The 13250-nt window shown below is 50.8% G+C and overlaps 1 long non-coding RNA gene across 1 annotated transcript; it reads left to right on the forward strand.

Moving 5' to 3' along the window:
- Positions 1–83: 83 nt before the first annotated feature.
- On the forward strand, positions 84–2146 carry LOC124681107. The gene is made up of 3 exons (XR_006995727.1): positions 84–259; positions 1499–1689; positions 2104–2146. It is a non-coding gene; the product is annotated as an uncharacterized LOC124681107 (long non-coding RNA).
- Positions 2147–13250: the final 11104 nt, after the last annotated feature.

Here is a 13250-nt window from a genome sequence, read left to right on the forward strand (position 1 = left end):
CGCCGGGCAGCTCCGCGGATCGGCGAAATAGGTGCTCCGCGAATTACACAGCCGAATCGTCCCGCTCCGCGGATCCGGCTCCGTGGAGTTGCCACGTTCGGCGCTGCTCCGGGCCGAAGCACCGCGGATCTGGGAGCCGGAGGGTTGCCCAACACGCCCTAACTCGCTGGCACCAGCTGAAGAGCTTATCTGTCCAAGAGACCAGGAGTGGATGCGTTTGGGGATCATCCTGGTTGTGTATTCTGATCGGTTGAATATGGTATGTTTGCCAAAGTTCTTTACTATTTAGATTGTATGTTTTAGCAAAATCTAATTTAAGTGAAACTTCACTACATGTGTAGAACATCAATCCATGTCCGACGCAGCCCTGCTCACTTGCAGAGATTGATACCTATGATCGTGTGTTATAAGTCATAACAAGTACACCATTCAGTTAAAAAAAGCAAACACATTAGTTAGGCACAAAATCCCATTCCCAAGATATATTTCCATCATGCCAGGTTTTGCAGTGTGTCTATGTCCATAATGAATATGCTATTGCTTTCAAACTTCTATCCCAGAGATTTATTCCCTTTGTTTTTTGAACATAGAAAACTACCACAGAAGATGCTACAAGAATTTATCGACCAAACTCAGTGTAAATATTGGTTCTCCCGTTACACTGACGCTTTTCAGGAAGACATTTACCTTGAAATAATTCAGATAGGACTACGACACCAAACTCAGTGCAAGTTTTTTTTTCCGGAGATAATAAAAAACATCAATAAGATAAATCTATTTTTTTCTTTTTAGCTTAGTTTTAACTTTTAACACCACAGTTGCAAAGTAGTTTCGTTGATACTGTTTAAATATTTTCCTTTCTTTTATAGTCAGATTCAGTATATACGCGAATAATTTTGTACTAATTTTCTAAAAAAATTCATCACTTAGTTTTGCATTAGGGAATGGAAGTCACTCTTCACTAACTAAGATGGTTGGTTTACCAGGTCTATATGCAATTAAAAAGTCTGTACTGCTTACTAGGTTAGTAATGTTATGCTGTTATCCAAAGTACTGTTTCCTTTAGGTTTATTTTGTCTCCTTAGGTGGAAAGCGTGGTGTCTACTTATATGTTTTGTTCCCAATTTTGTATCGCGCAGATAATTCTGTCAATTTGGACAGTGAGTTCTTGGGATCTAACAATACTCAAAACCAGTGTGGGATCTTGGATGATTATTTTGTCTCTTTGTCGCAAATGTTGGAGACTCCCGGGATGATTATTTTGTTATTAATAGACCTTTCTTAAGGTCTTAAATGTTTTCCTTTGTTTTCTTAAGTCTTTACCCGTAGAAACATTTTTTCTTCCACGATAAACTATGCAATAACCTAATGAAGATTTGACATACTTTGATGGGTAACATATGAACCGGGAATTACATTAGAGAAAATACTGTGTAACTATTCTGTTTCTCTTCTAATTGTAAGAACCATACTCAGCTTGGTTTCTTCATGACTGTAGGGCGTGGTATGGATGGATGAAGGCGTAGAACAGGCGCATCCCAGCCTTCTCTTACCCAAATCTGTGAGGCAAGCATCCTTCCATCGTTTTATGGATTGAAGAAGGCGCACAATGAGATCGGTCCACCCTTCTCTTACCCGGATCAGCCAAGGGATCATCCTTCCATGACAACGGCCAAATCATGTACTGATGTACGGAGTCAGTTTGCTCTTCCTCCAATTGTATTTTCAATCTTTGTGTACACTGATGGAACTGGTTCATGTGCAATATTAATTATCAGCTGCTGATTTTCTATTTGAGTAGACTTGATATTGTATATATTGCTAATCAGTGCTTATATATGCATGTGCTTCACAATTTTTAGACAATATTGTAAATTTGCAAATAAAGTGACAAAGGATGGAATCGAGCTAGGTACATCGCATTATTTGTTTTCATTGTTTGTGCTTACCAATTTAAACAACTATCATGATTGCTTTAGACTCATTATGAGCATATGATGCTTACATCAAAATGCCTAATAACCTGACATCATCTGTAAATTTGTTACAACAAAGAATGCTCTGATTACAGCTCTAATGTTGTCGATGTTGTCGTCAACATAGGACCTCTCGACGGCGTCGTATACGTCTAGGTCAACACATTCACCTCAGGGGTTATCCTGATGGAGCTGAGAAGCGGCTGAGCCTCACTCTTCAAAGATACAAGAGATGTGGTGAACCGAAAACTCGCTACTACGCTCGAGCTTGAGTGATCCGGAAATCCTCTCTGCATCTGTCCGTTCGCTTCTTTACGTGACGTCATGTCCAGTGGTGTAGCAGTCGTAGAGATGTAGTCTCTGGGTACGTATTCCGTGGACGGTCAACTACCCCGGACGTATCCACAACCACGATTCGAATGCAGCAACCAGCAGGCAGGGGTCGGTTTGGTCAGTCCTTTGCCAGGCCCCGAACATGTTGTGCTGAACAGGTTGGGTTGAGTTGTCCTGGACGAACAGGATCTGGGACACATTGCCTGTTCCAACAGCAAACCACATCCACATATATTTACCTTGTCCAAGAGCCTAAACCGGCCCGCATCTGCCTTCACCCAGATCCAGCTGCCATGGCTCGATCTGGCTCCTCCAGCTCCCATGCCGCATCGCCAAGCAGGCGCCGAGTTGTGCACCCGACGCCGCCGCCACTCCCGGCGGTGCTCTGCTACCGGTGCCAAGGCAGGACGGTACGCACTTGGGTCGTCGAGGATGAGGAGAGCAACCATTTGGGAAAGAGATTCTACAAGTGCCCTTTCCTTGCTTCCATGTGAGTCTTCATCTCGGTTTTGCTACGTCTTAGTCAACTGAGATTTTCTTAAGTCTAAGTCAATTACAAAAAGTGCTTAAGTTGCAATTTTCTGTTAAAAAAGGGAAATTGCACTTTTCTGCTAGAAACGTGCAACTGAACCGAGTTGCACTTTTTTTCAAACTGTAGTTGCACTTTTCTGAGTTGACTGAAACTTAAGAAAATCTCACTCAACTTAGACATAAACATGTGAGTCTTCATCTCATACCTCCCCCTCATTTTTTTTTTGAGAATTCTGCACGATATATTGATAGAGGAAGATTTGGCTCAGTTAATAGGAAAACCGGGCCCAAAAACCATACAGAGCGGCCGAGTTTATGAGGGAAACCGGCCCAAAAACCGCACAAATATCGGAGCCTCATCGCCCACACGAAACCAGACTACCGACGAGCAAACACACACCACCAAACCCGGAGCCGCTGCCCCGACGTCCCCGCTCGGAGGCGAGCCGCAACGCCGCACGGCATGGACGTCTTGTAGCCCAAACTACCAAGGCGACCACCCGCAGACCACGAACGTTGCGCCAAAAGATCCGGGGCCGCCACCCCGACATGCCAGCACACCGACCGTCCCGTTGCGTAGGCCGGGCCGACGAGCTCGCTACCCACGTAGCACCAACACGCCACCCATGCCTTGCTAGACCATGACCACACCCCATGGAGTCAAAGATGCAAGACCTTCCGAGGCCGCCGCCTCGGCGTACGTCAACCGTCCGGGGCCGCCGCCCGCGCATCCACTACCCCGACAACAAGGCAACCATGCACAACCGGCACACATCTACCGCACCACGAGGAACACGGACTCCAAAAGCGGCGCCTTCGGGAAGGTAACGGCACGGTGTGTCGCCGCCGCTCGCTCCGAGGAGCGGAGGTTTTCACCCGGAGAACGCAACAACTCGTGACGAGCAGGAGACCGGGCTCCCGATGAAGCCCTCAACAGGGAAACGGTACCCGGAGGCACCGCCAACATTGGCACCAATGGTGCGAGGCTTTCGCCCGGAGTGTCAACGCCGACGACGAGCCAAAGTAGGCCTTGGTCGTAGGCATGGCGAGCCGCATAGAGAACCACCTTGTTGTCGTCCACCAAAACGCCCAACACTCGCTCGAGCAGCCGCGACCCGGCCGAGCACGCCGCGAAGGCGGCGAGATCGGCCGCCCACCGCCAAGCCTGGACACGGGCCCGCCGAAGCCCCAGATCAGGCCCGACCGCTGCATCCCCCGCGCCTCAGCCAAGCCGGCCACCTCGTCGCACGGCAACACCACGGCTCCGCCGCGCCGACAAGCGCGCCAAGCAGAGCTGTCCTGCGCCCAAGTCCGGCGCCGGCCCGCGCCTCCGGCCGACGAGACTGCCCCGCGCAGCCTGCCTCTAGAGCGGATTGGGGGGATCCCGCCGGCCATGGCGAGCTACAGACCGGACGGCGAGCCGCAGAGAGCAGCGAAGGCCGGGTCCGGCCCACAAGCCCGCCGTCAGGGCCGGCACGCAGAGGCACCACGGCGAGGACGACGCGGGCGCGACGAGGGGAGGCGGGGAGGCGGCGACGAGCGCGGGCAGCGACGAGCACGGGCGGCGGCGAGCCCGGCGCGGGCGGCAACGACCTCCGGGACCGGCATGGTGGCCTCCCTCCTAAACAGTCATGCGGGGGCCCGAGAGGCATAGATCCTCGCCGCCCCCGTCCTTGGCGGCGCACGGCTTCGCCGACGGCGGCCTCGGGAGGCGACGAGGAGGGGGGCAGAGGGTGGGGAAGGTGGCGGCGGGGAACTAGGGTTTCGCTCCCCCGTCGCCTGGAGGAGACAACAGAGGAGCGTGCCTGCCGGTCTCTCTCGATCCCTTCACCTCCCCCTCATTTTCACTTGTTACCGATCTTATTTCCATGGATCCAAAAAGTCAAATGTTTCCCCATCTGGCTCTGCAGGAATCCAAGCCTGGAGCTTGTCGGTTCGGGTTCATGTGGCACGATGATTACCGCCCCATCCTGGAGCAGCTTGGAGTGATCCAGCCATCAGCAAGCGAGAATCGGCTCACATGGAACGAAGCACCGGCGCGGGAGCATTTGTATGCAAGCCCCCTGCTCCCGATGGAAGCGAGGAACCATGGGAGAAGGAGACATGCGGCCTCGACGGCTGAGGCCGGATGCATTCTGAGACTGCTCATAGTGGGAGTAACATAGCTAGTAACATCACACACCCCAAAGCATTTTGGTGACATGGCATGATAATAAATGAAGAAAGAGAGTGAGGTGGTAACTAGCTATGTTACCATAACATCACACTTCTCAAGATAAGATGAGTCTACAATCTAATAAATATAGCATGCATGATACCACATATAAGTAACTATGCACTATGGAGGTAGTAACATAGGGTAGTAACATGCACCATGTTACTACTCTATGTTACTTCCCACTATGACTAGTCTGAAGGCACTGCTGATTATTAGCTTTGTTCAGCTAATGATTAGTGGCTATCTATTACCGTAACTGATTCCATGTAGGCAGTAAGCTATGTTAGTTGTAGATTTAAGGTTAGGTACCATCTTTATCAGGGACGTGTGGTTGATAATTTTGCCCCCGCTAATTTGATCTGCCACACGGTTTATTTCGAAGGATGTAATTCGAAGACGTATCTGAAATTCCAGTGTTTGGTTCTTGTCTGTCTCATTGCCTTGATAAATTCTTTGCCCTGCACCATCAGCAGCACGCGACGATGCATAGCCATAGACAGGTGGGCGCACGATGCTCCCCACCGTTTTTGCATAGCCCCAGACCATCTCTTCGCCGAGTTTTTTACTGTTCATTCTTACGGTTGCACAAAGCTGTGCCCCGTCCTACATTTTTCTCCATTAAAGCCGCCGGAGGACGCCAAGCCAGCCAGCCTATGCTATGTGCAAGTGCAAGCCAGCCCCAGATCCACTCCAGTAGTCAAAATCCCCAAATCAGTTACAGGCCGATCAAGATCCAGCCAGCTCTGACCAAGGTGCTGGCCTCGTGCATCTCTCCTCACGAAGAAGGTTAGTCGCCATTCCACTGCTTGCTCCCTCTGATATGCATCAAGGATTGTTTATTTCTGTTTTTGTTGATGTTCATTTGATCTAGTTGCTCCATAGTATCTAGCATTCCAACTGACCGTGAAAACCCTGGAATTTCATGTACTTACTGCCCATTTTTTTTGCAGTTCAATACTCCGGTGGTGTTGCCACCGTGCTGGATCTATGTCAGATCATGCTCATAGAAGGGATGCAAGCAGATCCAGGGGTTCGTCCGCCGCCTCAAGGTCCGGGAGGAACACAGCCTCCTATCCTGGCCCATGTGGAGGTATCAGCCCACCGACCAGCCCCGAGTGCAACGATGGAGTACTGCCTGGCACATTCACATCACGCCTGTCAGTGAATACCGTCAGCGATGTTGTTGACACCTTCGATGAATACAAGAGGTGGTTGGTGCAGGAAGCTGGATTCGGAGGGACACTGAACATTCCCAGGCAGAAGAAGCTAAATTTGAAGTTCAGTGCATGGTTAATGAGCATAGTAGATGTCAGAAGCAATGGCGATTGACCTGGGCCACATTGGGAAGCTACGCTTCTGGCCAGCTGATGTGCACAAGGTGTTCGGGGTACTACCATGCGCGGCTGGAATCTCTTCAGCACATGCGCGGCTGGAATCTCTTTCATCCTAAGATGGGACAGAACCTGCGGGTGGATTCAGAACAAAATGAAAACCACAGAATTTTGGTAGCTACTACCATGAGATGCAACGTCTTAAGGGAACAGAATGAGCAGGGGCCAATGCTCTCACCTTCAGCACATGGCAACAGAGCATGCCCATGTGTTACATACCGCATTCGCATGTATAACAGCCGGCGCTAACTGTAATTTTGTACTTCACCTTGCACCACTTCTCTCGGCTCTCACTGTCAGTGTGTCGCAGCATACACCTCTCCTGGCACCAACTCGTCAACATAGTAAGAACCGGCCTTGTACAAACATTCCTGGAACTTCTCGAACATTGTACGCGTATATATCTTTGCGGCGTGTTTCTCGATTGGCTCCCCAACTTTGTAGACAATCCAACCCTGCTCGCGAAAAGTTCAACGGAGAAAAAAGGCAGGTAAGCATCAGGAGAAGGGATACATAGTTTCTTGAGAAGACTGGAAAAAAAGAATTTTGCCATATCTAACTCCGAACCCCGTTCCCATGAGTACAGATTATAAAAGTCATAGGCCTCGCCTATCGAATCAAAAGTAACCCCAACCTCTGGAACAATCACTTCGCCGCTACTGCGGGCCGGAAATTCGCGCAGAGTCCGCTCAAGTGCCGTGACCCGTGCTGAGTTCAGGGGTCTTTCAGGAGGGGCTTTCCCCACGCGGGGCCTGCGGGCAAACAACGATTTATCAAAACCATGATGCAAGATTTGTTTTCTATCGGTAAAACAATAATGGGGGATTCTGTCGCAGCCAAGCTGTCTGTGCACTCCAGTTTTCCATTACTATAAAAAACCAGCATCCACAAGCAGAATAAACTCGTATCGCAGAGTGGTTGCACATGTTTCGTCCCATATATTCCTACCACAACGAAGGCACACAACTTTATAATTAGGTGCAAACAAATTCAACGCATTTGCTGCACATACAGCAGCACTTAAAAAATCACCCGGCAACCTACCATACTAAACAGACGACACACCAATTAACCTGGCTTGGTCACTGCATTAGCATTGCCTGACTACTTAAAAAGATCAAGATGATGTCAGGATATTTTTTTTTTGGTAGAGGATATGAACTGAACCTACACCATTTTTGGGTCTAGATATATATATATATGAGCTCAGTATGACACCAACTGTGTAGACATGAATAAAATGGACCTATCTACCATAATAGCCGCACCATTAGAGGGCATCATCATGTCAGATCTTAATCAGATTTTCGAGGAGAGTGTCAATTACCTCCTCTTCCAACCTGAGACGATGGCGCGTTCTCCCACGTCGTCTCCAGCGATCACGGACACCTCAGCCTGTGCCCCCAACACGCCGCGTACAGTGCTTTGGCCTCCAGCAACAGAGTTGCCCGAGGTTGAGCTGATGCTGTCGCCAGCGGCAGCCGCCGGCGTTGACTCACCAGGCAACGTTGAGCAACCCACGACTGCCTCCACATCATCTACACCGCTCCCAGCTTCTGCCAGTAGCGCTTGCAAGCTAGTTTCAGAAGAAACAAACACAAAGAACACAATAGTTTGAATCAGACACACCACTCCATGGATTTCCGGCTGCCTAAGTAGAACCAAATCACGAGTTCGGTACAGGGGGAAGGGGATGTGAGAATCACCTTGGCTCCAGATCTCCGGCCTTCGGCCATACGCATCTGCTGCCCAAGCGTGGCTCACAAACTCGCCCGGGACTCGATCCCCTCGCTCCAGCCTGGTGATGAACCGCCTCCACATGCAGTATCACCTGCCCATCGACTGCTAGGTCAGTGGGAGGGGCGGCGGCGGCGCTACACTTGGTGCTGCCTCGAGCCACTGGAGGTGCAGAACCGGTAGTGTCCCAGGGCTTTACTCCGGGGCGTGGGGGATTTCTGCGTTTATTCTACCCAAGAGTAAAAGCTTAATTCGTAGACACGGCTCCTGGACGGAGCATGTTCCAGGGTAGCCGCGGTCATCATGTAACCTGTTCCAAACGTCGACCAGCACCAGGCACACACGTTAATTCGGACCATCTCCCACCTGTCCGCATTAAAATTTACCGTTCACTCTACATACGTACGAGCCTCGCACGGTACGTCTCCAGGTAGACGTTCACATCATTAAATGACCCGCGACGGCTTCATCACCGCACGCTGGGTATTCTGATTTCAAGACCACCCAAGCCCGGGCGCTATTCGTCCGCGTTCATTCCTTGAGGCCATTGAACCGGTTCCATACATAGTGAGGCATCGGTTCAATGTGTTAGAAAAAAGAAGCGAATCAATACGTTGGTTCGGCTCAAACGAATCTTGTGCCAGAATTAAGAAGTGCTACCCCATATGTCATAGAGGAGAGAGAAGAAATACCCTGCTTTACATGCAGAGAAAGGTACATGCATGTTGTCAGAATGGGCCTTAACTAAAGCGATTCCACATTGCAGAGAAACAGAGGCGAACTCTAGACCTGACACATTTTTCATTGGTTCGAACCCACCTAGTACATGGCCTTATAACCTTAGCTCTTTTTACACATACGAGTGCTACTCCCTCTATTCCAAAATATATATCCATATATCATGCAGATTACTATTTCCTAAGTCAAACTTTGTAAATTTTTGCTCAACTTTTTAAAATATCAACATCTGTAATATAATATTGTTTCAAGCTGATGTAATGGTACTGAATTGGTATTATAAATGATTTTTTTCATAAAAAATTCAAAGCTAGAAAGTCTGATTTTGGACAACATCCATATGCACAATTTTTTGGAATAGAGGGATTACCTTTCACCTCATGCCAAAATGTTTTCATATTCTTTTGTAGCAATTTGTGCATTGCCCTACTGAATGAGCTTACAAGAATCACTACAGGAATCCGGCAAGATGCCGACGGCCTACGGCCCTCGGCGTAGCAACGACTCACCCTCGGCGTATGCTACGCCGACGGGGGCCCTCGGCGTAGCTCCACGGGGAAGGTGGGCCTCGGCAGAGGCCACGTGGCCCTCGACGTAGCGCCGCCCGTCGGCGTACACGGAGAGGGCCGACGGCTAGCCCCACCCGTCGGCGTACTGGCCGTCGGCGCAGCTCGCTAACCGGCACCGTCAAGGTGACGGCCGTTATGGCTACGCCGAGGGCCGCACCGTCGGCGTACGTGGACGCGTGGCGCGACCTGGGCGACCCTGGCGCTCGATACGCCGAGGGCCGCACCGTCGGCGTACGTGGATGCGTGGCGCGACCTGGGCGACCCTGGCGCTCGATACGCCGAGGGACACACCGTCGGCGTACGTCCACAGGTGGCGCGACCTGGGCGACCATGGCGCACGATACGCCGAGGGGCTCACCGTCGGTGTAGCCCCGTGCCATTTGGTCCATTTTGGACGCGTGGCGCGCCCTGGGCATACCTGCCGCTACCCCGAGGGGAATGTCGTCGGCGTAGCCGCAGCCATTTGGCACTTTTTTTTGGACGCGTGGCGGTTCCTGGGCATATCTGGCGCTACCCCGAGGGGAATGCCGTCGGCGTAGCCGCAGCCATTTGGCACATTTTTTCGATTTTTGCTGTTTCGCACGTTTTCCAGATTTCGCAGGATATAAAAGCACATATAATTCACATAAAATTCACACGCATGAAGTGCAAATACACATAACATCAAGTGCATACATAGTGTCAATAGTGCCATAGTGTGCATACATAGTGTCATAGTGCCATAGTGTGCATACATGGTGCCATAGTTTCGATAAGATACATGGGACAACTAGAGGAGCTCGTCGCCGCTAAACACCGGCCCGGGCCGATGCGCTGCAGTAGAAGCTGCGGAAGAACCACCGGGAGAAGGACCGGGAGAAGTACCAGGAGAAGAATCGGGAGTAGCACCGGGAGAAGGACCACCATGATGAACCGGTGTGATCTCCCTCCCACCACCCTGGTTTGCGGAACATCCCGTTCCCTACACACATGTTCCCGAGATGTTAGCAACTTGCGAGGCAAAGGAAAGTCGTAGTATTCGGTTTGGCGAAGAACTTACCGCTGTTCTCCCATAGTACTCCGCAGCGAAATTTTCCTTCGATGGCATGTTTGGCGCCGGCCCCGGAAAGGGAGGAATCGGCCCTAAATCCACTGTCTGTCCAGTTTGATTGGCCACCATCGACGCCTGCAAGATAGTTTACATGTCAGTCTTTGTAGAAATGAAGCATCAAACTAGGAGAAAGCGGGACTTGTCATCATTTGCGAAAAGAAAGGTTGGAACTTACATGTACATATGCCATGTACTCCTGCAACTGCTGCTGCTGCCGGTTGAAGGCCACCTGATATTCTTGATGAGCGACCACGTAGGCCGCCTCGAAGTCAGGCTACAATTTCACAAATTCATATCTCGTTAGCACTTAGCAATGTATGAACGAAAGTCGGAAAGGGGATGGAAATGAGGGAAACTTACATCGTATGCAGGTACCTGAGGCCGGCGACGAGGCGGGAGAGGGGGGCTATCCTTGGTGAGGCCCGCCTTGAGACGCGTGAAGGTCGTGGTGAGGGTATGCTTGACGGACTTGTTAAGCATCTTGAGACGGCCATGCGGCAACCCTCCGGACGAAAGGACCAATGACTCCTCGTCGATCTCCGCGCTCATGGGGTCATCCACCTCCGGGTGACGATGCCTCACCATCGCGCAGTAGTTCTCGCGGTCCTCGGCGTAGGTGCCGAAGTACTCAGGGAGCGAGAGCTGAGGCTGCGAGAGATCGGGCCTCTTAAGCCGCATCCTGTTGTATACCTCGACGTCGAAAATCTCCTCCTCGGGTCCTAACTCGGCCCTCTGCATCGAGAAAGGAAATGTTGTGAGTATCAACTTTGAACCTGACGGAAAATAAAATGTATACATACCATCTTCCCCTTGTAGCGCTCGTAGCTGAGGTTTCCCCCGCAGTGTGTGCCACCGTCACCTCGGTTCTCCGCGTTTCGCCTCGCCACGGCTGCAAAGTCCTCGTCCAGCTTGAGCCACCTCGTCCTAACCAACTCCTCCCATGCATCAGCATGCCGCTCGGCCCACTCGGGGATAACCTGAAAATGCAATACTCAACTCAATATAATGCAATTGCAACTTAGTAGCAATGTAGAATCTCATTGACATTTTACTCACCGACATGTAGTCCTCCACCGTCATCACGTACTCGGCCTTAGCACGGTGACCGACAATGTCCGCCTTGTTGACCCTCTCGCCTTTCTGTGCCCAGAAGTGACCAGCGGACGTGATCCTTTGGTTGTACCACACCTGCGGTGTCAACCTCTCACAAGTCGCCCGCAAAGTCATCGCCGCCGTCTCCTCAAACTCGGTCGCCACACGATAAAAACACTTCAATAATGCAAAAAAAACAATTGTGAGAGTCATGAGTTAGCACATTGGGGTCATCAAATATGAACGAAGCTCGAGAAAATATGTCTTACCCAAAACTTTCTCATCACGACCTCAGCAGCCGTCGGGAAGCCTACGCCAGGGGCACTCTCATAGTCCACCCAAGTAAGGGCTAGCTTCTTCTCGCCAACGGGGACCGTGCCGAGGGGATAGTACTTGCCCGACCAGAACTTCCTAAGCAAAGCTCCAATCATGCTGCTAGGCAGGCGCCCCTTGCCCCCCGGAGGAAATCTCCAATTGCTGCACATGAAAATCAAACATTAGTACATGGTGTGTCTCTATATGACCAAAATGAAAGAACATGTTTGAAATTGACAAATTAGTACACTTACTCAGGGCCAGAAGGAATAATAAGGAGCTTCGCCTCATGGGTCTTAGGCTCATTCCTCTCGTCGGGGACTCTCGCTTCCCCACGAAGCTTCAGTTGCTTCGGCCGCCCCTCCTCCTCCGGAGTCTATCACGCACGTGCCAAATATGGCCTCGTTCCGACAAACTATGTGGTGAAACGGGCCGTTTCCTACTCATTTCCCCTAAAAGCCATAGAACTCCGGACGTGATAGCCCTATTCGTGAAGGGGTTTTCAAGATAATTGCCGTATCCTAGTTCCGTCTTTTGCAGTGGTTAATAGGACACATAAAATGACGCCACGCGGCTCCGCACGAATTTTTGGCTCCGTTTACTTTGCCAACTGTGCAAAACGGGGCCACCGGGACATGCGGTATGGCCGTACCGGGCGCGCGTGCACCTGTCCGCCAACGCGCGAAACAGAAAACATTTAGCACATAAAATGACGCGTCCTAGACCTAAAAACATTTTTCCCTCCATTTATTGAGTGAAGGAAAGTGTTGCCCCAGTCCCCAGTTCAAATCCGGTCAGTTTCCAGCGGATTCGGCGGGACACCGCAGGAAGCGGGAGGGATTACCAGATGGCTACCGCGCACATATGGCATGTGATAGGTGGTGCGTAGGAGGTATCCTACCACTGCGCGGAGGTCCCGCGCAATACTCTCCTTCACAAAAAAAGCCCTTCCGGCACCCCGAAAATGGAAAACCCGTCGCCTGTGGTTCGGATTGGAAATCCGCGACCGGGGCCTTGCTTCCCATCCTAAGGCCCACGCACGTGCCAAATATGGCCTCGTTCCGACAAACTATGTGGTGAAACGGGCCGTTTCCTACTCATTTCCCCTAAAAGTCATAGAACTCCGGACGTGATAGCCCTATTCGTGAAGGGGTTTTCAAGATAATTGCCGTATCCCAGTTCCGTCTTTTGCAGTGGTTACTAGGACACATAAAATGATGCCACGCGCCTCCGCTCGAATCTTTTGGCTCTGTTTACTTT

Source organism: Lolium rigidum, unplaced genomic scaffold (assembly GCF_022539505.1).
Source record: "Lolium rigidum isolate FL_2022 unplaced genomic scaffold, APGP_CSIRO_Lrig_0.1 contig_34097_1, whole genome shotgun sequence".
NCBI lineage: Eukaryota > Viridiplantae > Streptophyta > Magnoliopsida > Poales > Poaceae > Lolium > Lolium rigidum.